The following is a 13,952-nucleotide window of genomic DNA, read 5'->3' as shown; positions in this document are numbered from 1 at the left end:
TGCTATCATCCCAGCAAGCTTTGGAGAGATATCTCTCTGTAACTGACACTCTGGAGTCGGTTTGCTGACTTTACGTGACCTACTGTTGCATTACATTTAACCTCGTCACCAATAAAACATTTAAATGGTTTTTAAACTAAAACTAGAAGATGTGTTTGTTTCAAACCCCGAAGCCTGAACAATATTCACACAGGACTAGTGGTAGGTGGGGAACTCACGTGATTTAGAAATTAAAGAGAAGCAAACTCTGTGTTTTACGTGACTTTACTGACATTATTTCCAGATATCATATGAATGTGCTGCCACATGATAACTGTGGAGCCGGCTGACAGAGAGCAGAACGTTCCTCATCACACGCTGCCATCCATTTAATCATCCTCAGAGATTTTGCTCTTCTGGTGGATTTGAGCTCCATCTTTCTGGGAATCCTCTGAATCTGTCATTTTTTAATTGCCAAAGCAGCTTCTGGAATTCTCAAGCAGGAAAGAGGCAGAACAAAGAAAATGAAAAAACAAAAACAAAGTACAGAGATGCAGGACTAACATTATCACCTGATCGTTGTGTTTGGTCATTTGACAGACGCTGCAGATTCACACTTAGGATCACAGAAGACTGCCCCAGTTATTGCAAATTACTGCAGGTTTGTATGTCATATAATCCCAAAGCTTCACACAAGATATGTGTTTATAACATAACTTTACCTGACAAACCAGTCATCACCTGCATCTCCCTGTGTTTGACACTGACTGGTTTGTAGACAACAGACTGGTTACCTGTCCAGGTGAACCTGCCTTCACCCTGAGTCAGCTGGGATAGACTCCAGCCCCCCATGACCCTGGTGAGGATTAAGGTGTAGAGATGATGATGGATGGTTTATAGACGAGTGCTCAGAATGCTACACAGGTCATCAGTGGTTCACAAAACACTTATCAGTTTATCCAACCATGTACGACAGTGTATGAATCCATGTGCAGTATGACTGTTGATTCACTTGTGTTGCTAGCTGTTCTCTGACCTGAACCCTGCTGAGAACCTTTGGAGAATCCCCAAGAAGAAGATCTACGAGGCTGGGAGGCTGTTTACATCCAAACAGCAGCTCTGAAAGGCTATTCTGACATCCTGCAAAGAAATTCAAGCAGAAACTCTCCAAAAACTCACAAGTTCAATGGATGTATAAATTGTGAAGCTGCCATCAAATAAGGGTTCTATGTTAAAATGTAACTTGACCTGTTGAGATGTTTTTGACTGAAACAGCTTTGATTTCAGTAAATATGACCTCCTCATGCTGCACATTCAACAAATGACCACTTTCAGGTCTTTACAACCTATGAAATCTTTTGGAACTCAGTTGTGCATAATCATTTGGAACAATGCATTTTAAGTTTTTTACTTACCTACTCAGGGTATTTATTATTTTCATATGTTTTTATACAGAGTGCTTTTTTATAATGTCTACTTGTTTTATTTTTATAATGTATATTTGCATATAACTTCTGTTTTGCTGCTGCTCTTACTTTTATTCTTTATCTTTTACAAAGCCAACTGTAAAGAATGCACTAAGAACTCCCACTACCTGTAATGTGCAAATGGCAATATATTCTATTCTATTCCATTGGCATTGCTCTCATCTTCTCCCTCACTTCCTCTCAAGAAAACACCTGAAACTTTTTGCACCATCACTGGACCATATTTAAAATAAAAACTTGCTCTCCTCTTCTCTCCAAGTGCTACCACGGCTCATGTTTCCTGTTTCCAGTTGTAGCGATCGCCTGCAATAACTTCCTGTAAACACCTAAGAAAAGTTTTCACACTAGAAACAAAAGGAACCATAGTTCAGTTCTATAATTTTGGTTCAGATCAAACTGAAAAGTCTAAAAGTTTGGATCAGTGGGTAGGAAAGAGTCCTTCCTCGTCTGACTTTAAGGATTTTACGCACCACATATGGGCACAGACAGCCAAGCTGTGGGATTCTGACATATTTGCTAAATTGGAAATGAGAACTAAACAGCAATGCAACATAAATCTAGACATGAGAAGAACAAAAAAGTAAAAGTGAGCATTGCATGCAGTGTTTAGTCGTACTATCAATTACACCAACACGCTCTGCAGACAACTCCAGAAGGATATAATTAATGTCTCAGACCAACAAAAAACAGATGTAATTCTGTTCATAAAGAGGCCACCATGCAGCCTCTACTCATGTATTACTAAGAAACTATTTGCTTCAGGCACTGCTACATGCATATTTCTTTTAACAAGGCTCAGGATTGTCTCATATTTAAGCAGCAGCAGCAACAACGAGAGCAGAAAACTGGACCAGCAAAGACTGAAGGTAATATTTACTGCAATGCTTAGACAGCACGAGGAAAGTCAGAACATTACTTCTAGGAAAGATGTGATTCACCGGAGTTCTCACTTTTCTGCAGAATAACTAAACGTCCATGACAGAGAGGAGGAGGAGGAGTAATGGGCAGCACAAACCTTTGACACATGTGTAAAGTCATTCATGAGCCAGACAGCCGAGTCATTCATCTGAACGCCATTAAAAAAGCTCTTTGTGAAAACAGTAAAAGCAGCAAGTGACAACACAAGAGAGGCAGGAGGGAGGTTTGTTTTCTGAATCTTGAGCTTTGATTTTTTTTCCTCCTCCCAGATGCTCACATGTGAGCAAATGTTTGAGTTCTGGACTGTTGGTTGAACAAACCAAGCAAGTTGAGGACATCACGCTGGACTCAGGAAATTAACTCGGGCATATTTTCTAGACTAATCAAGAATGCAATCAGATTAATCAACAATGAAAACAGTCTTTAGGTGCAGTGCAAAGTGCGGCGCTATTAACGTGTTATGAAGTAAAGTGCTGCTAAAAAGACGACATTTTCCAGGTTTATCACCGTCGTGACTCGATAATCCGACACTAAATGTAAAACCTTCTTTTATGTCGGATATCAAGGCTGTCGGATTGTCCAGACGGAGGTCCAGATACGAGGAGGGCTTGATGCTGGAAGGCTCATTAGTTGTTCATTATTGTTCATAGTTGTTATAATAACTAGTAGGGCTGGTCCCAGTAGAACTTTCTGGTCTCAATTAATGATGAATATCAGAACATTGGGTGCGGTCGGGGGACACTTCCACCCCGGGGCAGCGCTCTGACGGGGTGGAAGTGTCCAGAACACACAGGCAGTACTTGGCTGCTGATGCTAGTTTAGTTAGCGCTCACACTTGTGTTTCCTCCATCGGTGGCGGCGGGGGAGTGGCAGATACGCTCCACCGTTACCATCCATGTTTACTTCCATAAACACTGAGCACGCTCGCTGCGTGTGACGTCGTCGTGTCCTCTTCTGCGCATGCGGGACACTTTTGGCTCGTATGAAGTTCACACAGCAGATCACATACAAGTCGCATTGAAGTGGAAACGTGAAGGAAGTCACAAAGAAATCCTCATTGAGCATCAAGTCCTGCAGTGTGAACGTAGCCAATCTGTGGGATTGTTCAGTCAGATAATACGCCGTCATCCTGATTGGTGACATTAAATGTCATGTCGGAGTCACAATCCAAGGCTGTCGCTATGTTAAGGCTGTTTTTATGGGTTCTGTTGGTTTTTCCTACAAACCTGTCTGATAGCAGGTTTAGGATTGTTAAGGGTCGATTATCGAGTCATGATTGTATTTGAATCACTTTCTACGTGACTGTGTTCTGCAAACACACATCAGCAACATATAATCAGCTCCTATCTAACCATTAATGTGCTGATTTTTTAATTTTGTAAATGACTTCCATTTGATTTCTCTTTCGTCTCTCTGAGCACATCACTGCTTCTGCAAGTGTAAAAATGCAGCTTTGCGTCTCCCAAACAGAAAAATGACCAACAACATCTGCGTCTGAGAGCGAGCCAGCTTTCCAGCTTTTTGTTTGAGGCCACTCTGACTAACATGGTGACTCACTTTTTAATAGGGAAAATCAACAGGTCTTTGAGGTTTACAGCCTTTTTTAAAATGTGGAATAGTAAAGTTATGAGTTACGGTAACAAATCCTCCCGTATGAGGCTGGTATAAGCAAACGGAAGATTTTATGAGGCGCAAATAAAGAAAACGGCACAATTATGGATTATATTTGGTTTAACTCCACTTGATTCTTTAATGTTTTGTTGTTTCTGTGTAAAACCTCAACAGTTCCTGCTTTTCTCTTGATATTTTCATGCACTAAAGGCATCTTTTACTGTAAAAGCGGCTCCACTATAATTTGTTTCCTGGGTGGGACAGGTAAAAAGTCCATGTGAGACAAACCAGTGAGTGGGTTTTTGTCTGCAGGCCTATCTTCAACATCTGAGGGAACCTAAAGCAGGGGGCTGAACCCAAATCTACAGACTCTTGTCGGAGTTCATTTCCCCCCAAACCTCCTCCTCTCAATGAATTCCAGATGTTTTGCAGACGAAAGTGAGTTTTAAGGGGTGGAGGGGTGCAGGCGGTTGTGGGGAGCTGTTCTCTTTTGTACAGTATGTATAATGCATGTATGCTGCCCACCTAAAAAAGCAGCACAGGCCGTTCTACACGTGGCAGGAATCCAAGGTCAGGCTGAGACATTCTGTCCTTAATCTCTTAAACAAGTAGTGAAACTCGGCATTCAGCTGTAACCAAAAAAAAACAGCTAAATAATTTGCATTTACCATAATTGCAAATGCAAAATATACAGTTTATGCAGCCAAAACCAAAAGCAAGTCCACACAAACTATGTGACTGCAAACTCAGTTCAAGTAACACCCAGTGCAGAAACTCTTCCAGCTCTAACGAAGTCCTGACTTGCACATCTTTGGCACAGAAAAAGTCTGCAATTCTGTGAACCCTCAAATTCAAATAGTAGGTCAGGCAAACAAGCAGAGGAGGTGTTTCAGATCTAGTGCCTGTGTGTGGTCCGCCTCACTGGAATAACCTGAGGTAATGAAGTCATGACTGGAAGAAATATACTGCTCTCCATTTTTAATAAATATCAAATCCTTCTTGCCTGAGGGCCAGATGAAACGAAGCCTCCATCTAGAGATCCTCTTGGCTCGTAATAAAGTGGCAGCCCCCATGCAGGATTCTCAGACGAAGGGAATCAAAAGAAAAATGCATGAAATGTAATTATTGTCGCTGCAGTCTGCACAACAAGAGCACGCTGCTCGCAAACAACTGACACGAACGTGTGCGCTGGCGAACATCACATACCTGTAAATCTTCTGGACGCACGCTTTTGCTTTTAGCTACTTGCGGTTTGTTATTTCTTTCAAATATGAAGGAGGCTGATGTGAAGAAATTAGTGTTTCACCATGAACTTCCCTGACCCCTCATCAAGCCCATTAAGGCGTCCCTCAAACCGCTCCGAGCACCGCCATCCTCAAACAGCTCCGGCTCCGAGCTGCAAATCATGGTTTCGCGCTCGCCGCTCTTTCGCCTGACTCACTCCCAACCAGGACTTGCAGACTCATTGTTTGCTTTCCTTCCTGGTAGCGGCACACGTTGGCTACCGCGCATGACATTGGCAGCAGATGTGGCGGGGCCTAGAAAAAATAAACTGGCCGACGACGACGCTGTCCGCAGAAGCTAAATATTGACTTAGCGACCTGTAATCAGATTCACACACATGACAGAATGGAAATAAACAGCAACATTTGTCCGTGTCGCCTCTGCCGACCCTCCCACCACAACACAGGAACCCCAGCTCGCAGGAAAAACCAGCCGGCTGGGGCGCTCGGCTCAGCCCGATCTGGTAATGAGAACTTGCCTGTGACGCCAAGGGGTGGGAATAAGAAAGTGGGAGATATGTTATGATGTGTAATTACTCGTATGACAGTCCCAGCTCTAAAATCAAGCTTTGTGAGAGCTTTGGTGTGGACTCCCCCTTTCGCTCTTCTCAAAATAGAATTCGAAAACTCGACTGAAGATTTTCAGGCAAAACGAGTGACTTCTGAAGACCGCGTGTGAAATTAAAATGTGTAATTACGCAACGAGTCGAAGCGGTTTCCGGTGGTGGATTGTGCGAGTTTTAGAGCCCAGCTTTCCGTATTTGACAAGAACAAATGTAGCCTGTTTAAGAGATAACCTTTCTCCACATCTGTTTATAAGATCAATGTTAATCCAAGCATCTGTTTATCTGCCTGAGTCACAGCGCTGGCTCATCTTCTACAGAGAGAGAAAACATTAAGCCTGCATTCTCTGAGCTCTATAAATTAAGGCTCCAAATATAAGGCCTTCATGTGGTTGGAATCTGGAGATTAAACAATGGTCGTAAATCAGGCACATCTGGGGTGCAATAAATCTGTCGTTCTATCTTTGGGTTCATCTCGCTGCGAGTCCCGTTTACCAGGATTTGAAGAGCTCTCGGTGCAGATAGAGGGATCACTTTGGGATGGGGGATTATCTCACGCAGTTGTATTGTTCATCCATGAAAATCACTTTTTGCTATGGATCAGCATGTACTTGGAATCAAATTGTCCATGAATTTCATTACTTAGATACTTACATTTGGTTCCAAGGATTATTTTTGGCTCCCGACAAGAGTTTTGCTTTTCACTGATCTGCGAAAAAAAAAAAAAAAGAGGCACATGATTGAGCCTGCGGTGACTCATACATCTTCATAGCTGGAACCGAAAACACGCAGCGAGTAGCACCTTGTGTGTTACGTACTAGAATTACATCCCAACACTGTCCTCGCTCTGAGTTATGAGGGCTCCTGCACGACCCACTCATCACAATCGATCGCTTCAGCACGAAAACACAGATTTCCAAACGTGCAACGCCGTCGTGTTTGTGCCTCGTGTGAGACGCCAGTCGTTCCTCTGGACGCGCAGCCCCGCCCTTCCTCATGTGTTGAAATATGGCAGCCAGTCTTTCATTATTATAAAGTGTTTTCATGTCCTGTTCAGAAAACTGTTGAACGTGTTATTGTGTCGTTATGTAGCTGGAAAAAAGGCAAAGCTTTGATCAGGCTGTAGTCTCATCTATATTTGAGCTGCACACATAATCGTTATTTCTCTCCACGTCTCCTCGCTTTATTTGCTGCAGATGTTTGGGAATTGATTCTGTATTAAATATCAAAACATCTGCTATTCATCCGCTCTTTATTTGTTTTGTTTTCTATGAATTGAACACACTCAAAATGAATGTGCAGAATCTTTTATCACTTGCCAGTGGACCAAACTAATGAGGGATATGAAAGTTTTTTTTGCTGAGCTGTATGTTTTGGAGCCTTCGACCACATGCTTTTATAGCCTGACAGTGTATGTTTTATATATATGTGTGTATATATGGAGAGAGGACGGCTAAAAGAGGACAAATTGATGTCAACATGATATACATTTATCCCCATGCTGCGCTGACATCGACTTAACATAATGAGGGTTCTATTTTTGTGACGTGCCCTGACCAGCGTTTGTAGGGTTTGTGACTAAACGCTGTCTATCTGGTTTACAGTATACAGCGGGTTGTAAAAAATAACAAACACAGTGTTGACATAGCTCTGAAAACACAGCACATGCTCCTTTTCCCATACCCTCTAATAACACGGTGTTGAACCGAGTCCAGGTAAGACGGCTCCCATATGGTTCCATTTGTGTGTGGGAACGGCGTTTTGACATTTCCTCTCTATTGTTAAGATCTAAATGAAATATCCAAATGTTGCCTTTTATTTCAGTAGGAGGCTGTAATTGTCGGATGCCTGGATAAACTGTCAGCTTAGACCAATTTCTTCCGCAGCCATCTGGACCGTTTGCGATCTGGCCCATTAGTCCCCCTTCAATGCCTGCACATTTTTGGCCTCACTACACAGGAGAGGAGATAGCGGCTCAGATGACGCCAAAGGTAATCACAGGAACCTGAACGAGCCCCCGCCATTGGCGCATGGGGCGGACTGATAAGTTGGACAAAACGCACGCTGGAGGTTGAGGAGGAGATTTTATTCCAGGCCCGGCTAATTGGTCCTGATTGGTGGGAAGATTGGTGGATCGCTGGCTAATCAAGATGGCAGCAAATTGATTAAACCCTGGCCTGTCCTCTGAATGAGGGTCTGTTCCCTGCAAGTTAAATGACTCCATCATGGAGAGAGAGAAAAAAAAATCAGCAATCAGGAAAGAAACTGCTTCATGAGAAATACGTGCCCAGTTTGTATACATGCATCTTTGTGGTCGGGGGCTCTGATAAACTACACCCTAATTAGTTTGTGTCCTAGATTGTGTGCTGGAAGACTGCTGTCAACAACATAAACACATATTTGAGACGTCTAGTGTTCACCTGGCACTGCCAGTCCATCGGCAGAGGAGGAATAGTTTCCACTGAAATCAGCACCAAGTATTAAAGTACAAAGGATTGATGTCACCGAGCGCACAGCAGAACAATCAGGTTCTTAAGGTACAAAAGAACACTTCTGTTTGTAATATTGTCCTCCATTCAACTACGACTCGTTTCAAGTGTTTAAGCAGAAGATGAAACACACACAATGCAATCTACAGCCACAACAAGAGAAAAGAACTGCTCAGCTTTCTGCTGAAATAAGAAAATGTTTAAGCTTTTGTCATTATTATGAAAAGTTGTTCTGTTATAACAAATCCTGGATGGATGGATGGATGGATGGATGGATGGATGGATGGATGGATGGATGGATGGATGGATGGATAAAACCCAATACATTGTTTTTGTCATTCCACTAATTACTGTAGGTTTGCATTACTTCCCCAAACAACAATCTTTCTTGTGCTGTGCTTCACCCATAAGATGTGACAAATCAACACACATACAAGTAACAAACCAGATATTTCATCATAGATTTGCTCCCCAGGCCAAGAATGAACCTCTTCGTCAACAGGATCCGTGGATAAAGTCTCGTCATCCTCCTCTGCTGAAATACAGAAAGCCTTTTTACTGCACTATATAAAGCATCACATCCTAAAACCACAATCAATTAGTCAGGATGTTGCTCTAAATGCTGCAGGTTTTCACTGCATGTTGGATGCTTTTTAACTGGAACCAAAGCATCTGACAATATCACCAGCAGAGGTCCAGGAACCGTCAGGAGACGTGAAGAGGGAGGTCTGTTATGTCACCTCCAGTTGTGTAATCTGAAGCGTGCAAAACATTTGATCAGCGGTGAGAACGGTGCCAAACCACGGCAGCGTTCCCGTTCCCCGGTTGCTTCATGCCTCCTCCATGGCGACCTACTGTAACTGTGGAAGACGCTGGATGTTTGTGTTATGCGCGGCAGCTCTTCCTGCTGAGGCGTCACCAGCTGCAGGACAGCAGAGGTGAGCTGCAGAAGTCATAAATCCTCGTCGGCTCGCACGCTGTTTGCTTAAGGACACTTCTTCAAAGAGGAGCTGTTTAGCTTGTCCAGCTGTTGAAAGCATGTGCTGTCACTGTGGCACTCTTGTGGGCTTTTGAACTCTTCTAATGATGATGAATGGGATGATGAAGCAGTGAACTCTTACAGTGCCGCTATCAGCTCCCGGAGCAGATCTGATCCTCCAGAAAAATCAGCCAGGAGAACGTCATATGCACCTTTTCTACATTTCCCATCTCGTCTAATTCATTTCCTATGGAGCTCAAATGAAACTCCTCACTTGCCGCTGGCAGCGAGAATCATTTGGAGTCGATAATGTTCACGACTGCAGGCTGCAGAGAATCACCACAACTTTAAAACACGATATCTAGAAGCATTCCCACTTCATTTGTATGCATAGAAACCCATAATTTTACTGATTAATTTATGCACTCTCACACTTTATGGGTTCAGAAGCAGAACTTGTGATTTTAGTTTATTTGAATATTAAAGTGGAGGGAAGGACCAGTGGGCAACCAGGAGAATCTACAGAGGTCTCAAAAATGGCTCCGGACTGACCGTAAGATACCTCGTCAAGTATGTTTGTCAAAATTGTTGTAATTAAGAAAATGCAATAGTGGCAGAAAACAAAATAGATTGAAGGAGCCAACATGTGGCAATGTGAAAATGGCCATGATTCCTTGTAACTGTCCAGTGAGTTTGAAGCAAATTTTTTGAAACGTCACTTTTTGATTTTCAATTTACTGCTTTGGCGCAAATAAACTTGGCTGTATGGTGCAGTCAGAAGGTGGCAGTGTGGGGTACATTAAGTATGACTGTAATAAACACAGGAAGTCAGAAACAAAACCAGTTACAATAAAATAAAATAAAATCCAAGAAGAAGAAACAGAAACTAAGAAAATTGTCGTCATTTATGAGAGAATAATGAAGAAAAGTCCTCAGGAATAGTTTCTCATTTGTCAGGTAAGTTGTTAAATTATTCTTTCATGTCAGCTGGTTTTGGGGAAGTTTTATTCTGTTTGGAAACAACAACAACAGAAGAAACAGAAACAATTGATAACAAGTTACATTTTCATTACATCAGAACTTAAATATTTTGCAAAAAAAACAAAGTTAAAGCCCATGCGAAGCAAATCGAAGAATTTTGTTTTGCAAAACTGGGAAAATATTTTAGAGTTTTTGCCATTTCCATGAACTTCTTCTAATGCAATACTTCAAAATGAGAATAAAAATATGTGATGGTGACGCATCAGCAGCTGGGAAAACAAGGACAAGGACAAGCAAACCATCATCCAAGAGAAAAAAAACATTCAAAACCAACAGAATTAGAATAAAAGACAAAAAAATGAAAAGAGAGGCAGCAACAACCAAAGTCCAGCCTGACATCTGAAGCTACCGGTCCTGAATGTGGAAGAACTTTCAAGATCGAGGAAAGATTGGACTCAAAAACCTCCTGAGAAATATATCACAGAGTAAACCCCATCATCAGATAGCCACAACTGTTTCTGAATTATTGATTAGTGCAGCTGTAAACATGGAAATAAAAAGCTACAGACTCTTGTCAAACATGTCAAAGATGTAGAAATGCACGCGGTTCTGAGTAATAACTTTTGTCTGATACCCATTAAAAAAGCTGTTGTTGTTGATATCTACGCCTCCATCCTCTGTGAAGAACCCAGAATCTATAATTATGCAAAATAAGTAAAGTTGACCTGGTTGTAGGATGTGTCCTGCACACGATGAACTCTTTCACTCCTACAAGATGTTTCTTATAGTGTTAAACTCTGTACATCTGCAGGTGAAGGTCAAACATCCAAGAGAAGCAACGATGATCAAAACAGTCTTTTTAATGCAAAGCGTCGACTATATTCTTGCTACCGGACCACCTCACTGCAACGCAAAGTGGTTTTTTATAGTGACTGAAGTGCGGTGAGTCTCTAAAAACAACGTTCAGATTTCACATAAACTGTTTTAAGTTTCAACCGCTCTGTTGTCTTTCTAAGAGTGCTCCAGCTTTCGTCTAAAACTGCGGCGATTTCTGTGGCTCTCACCGTTCAGTTTCACAACGAAGCCACACAAGCTCTGACCAAATAAATTCAATAACGCATCCAACTGAGATTTGCCTCGGATGAATTTAAATCCGCCCTATTTCCATTTGGGAAGGGCTGTCAGAGATACCATCGCGTCAGAGACGGGGGGACAGCAAACTGTTGTTTATTCTTTAGCTTTTCTCCGAGGCACTAAGAAAATGCCAACAAGGTTTCCATTGTGAAAGAACAGACGTCCTTTGTGCACCCTGCCGCAGCGCTCTGTGTTTCCATAGCCCTGCGCTCTCCACCCTCTAAATCATATAATATTCCCGAATTACAATGACATGTGCAGGGTAGGGTTTCTCCGCTCTCAGACGTTTCTGTCAGAGTGTCTTAAAGTTTTGACTCGGCCAGGAAACCTGAGCTCCGCTCCACAGGCAAAGCTCCGCACACCGACTGCAGACAATGGCTTTCAGTGGGTCGCCGGTTTGAAGAGTAAAAGGCCAAAGAAAGTTAAAGTTTGAGGGAATGGTTCTATTTGATTTTTCGGTGTGGCGTACTTTGGTGCCAACAGCATGCAACCAAATTAACACGAGTGGGAGAGTCCAACCAGCAAACCTATGCGGTAGGAAGAGCAATACTTTGACTTAAATGCTACTGTAGCAGCTACAAAGTTGACCATCTCCACTATTTTACTACGCTAACATTTGCTAATAAGCACTAAAGTTCAGCTTCTGCTCATGGGAATGTCGTTGTTTTTGCAGGTATTAAATATAATCTTACCAAAGCGTTGGGAGAAAAGGATCTGATGACATTCCCATATGAAGCTTTGGGGTATACTTGGTATCCTGAGGGGGTGACTGACCAAAGAACTGAACCAAATTTCAAGTGAATTCAAACCACAAACCATCAACCTGATCATGGTGCTAAAGGTACATCTAGGGGAACACCAAGTTCTGCAGGATTTATCATCTTGGAGTCGAAAATGTCGATCCTATGACAACTCCTCCAGCTTTGGTGTTTCAGTTTTACCCAAGACCTGCTGTTGCCGTCCCCCTAAAAATGAGAATAGGAATGAATGTCAATCATTTATAAGTTGCTAGAACTAGAACGCTGTATATTTTGGAACTTGCATGTGCACATGTGAAGTATGTGCTGCTGGCTTTGACTTGCCCACAAATCCTGCGCATTAATATCTTGGCGGAAACGGTGTCCGCTGCAATTTCCTCTCCTCCTTTTACTCTCTCCTTCTTCTTCTTCTTCTTCTTCTTCATTCTGCCTGCAGCTCTGCCTTCATTCCTGCCTCTCCTCTTCTCTCATTGGCTGTCACAGACATGTCTGTGGTTCTGTGGGATCCTCCCATGTAAACAGGCATGTTTTACCGCCAGCCAACTGCCAAAACCCCTCAATTTGTCACTTCCCCGAGTCAGTTAGTGTTTTGCGGCTTGCAAGGTGCTAGCAAAGGTACTTAAAGGGGAAACCTCAGGGAAAGTGAGGCCAGAGATGGGAGAGATGTGGTCGACGGTTTGCGCTGTTGTTGTAGGTGTGCTGAAAGTGCAAACCGCCAGACTGCCTCCGTCAGAAACCAGCGCAGCCTTCATCTGTTTACACTTCAGACTTTGTTTTAGCGTGACAGATGTTGCTTCTTGGGTCGTCATATTACTCGCAGTGGAGCTAAACTGTGGAACCGATGGTCACTGGCAGCCTCTGCACATCCACAACTTGGCATCTGTGTGGTCGGAGCCACAAACCCACCATTCATTAGCAGCACATGGCCATGGAAGGTTTATACGCTAAGAGCAGCCTGGCTCGACAGCGACGGTATCAGGAATTTATTTCAAAACGTCTCTTCTGCAGCACATTTGCTTTCCAAATGTCATCCAAAAAAATAAATGTTTTTGAGTTTCTAATGACCCTAAACCATAAATTTAGTCAGTCAGTGGATCACAACATGCAAGCTGTAGATCATCTGACTGAGCTTTGTAGATTTCTAACTTCATTATGTACCCACAGTGAAATGTACTTTAGTGCAAGAGGTTATTTTACCACCGGAGATGTCAGTGTCGAGGAAAAATCTGCTGTTTTAAAAGCTGTGACAGGAGCTGAAAGGATGAGTCGACTCATTTAGCTTCAACGGTAGTAAATCATCACTTAAAAAGCATAAAAAGCTTCGCTAGTTTCAAACTAAATACATTCAGGGTTTGACTCTCTCTGGAAAAAGGTGTGATCTACATGTTTTTGTCATTTCTAATGTTCTATATGATCATGAAAAGAATCTGTAAGTAGTCATGTGTACATTTAAACTGCAGAGGTAACTGTGGAGCAGCTGACCGAGTTCACTCTCAGGTTATTATACTGAACGTAAGATTCACTGATCGTCTCAGCTGTTTGCACTTGTAACAGCTTGTCAGACAATCTATTGCAGCATCTTCATAATCCAGTGAGGGTATGGTGGTACTTAAGGTTTCGTATGTACAAGAGGTTCCCAAAACAAACGAGTGAAGCTAAGCTTGATTTTATTTGATTATATTAGTATTAGTTGTACTTCTGAGCCGCTGTGTTTCTTCACGTATGATGCAATGCACAGCTGGGAGCATGAATTTACTGATAATGTGGGAA

This window comes from Stegastes partitus, unplaced genomic scaffold (genome assembly GCF_000690725.1).
Source record: "Stegastes partitus isolate 25-593 unplaced genomic scaffold, Stegastes_partitus-1.0.2 Scaffold1793, whole genome shotgun sequence".
NCBI classification, from domain to species: Eukaryota; Metazoa; Chordata; class Actinopteri; family Pomacentridae; genus Stegastes; species Stegastes partitus.
This window is presented reverse-complemented; position numbering follows the sequence as displayed.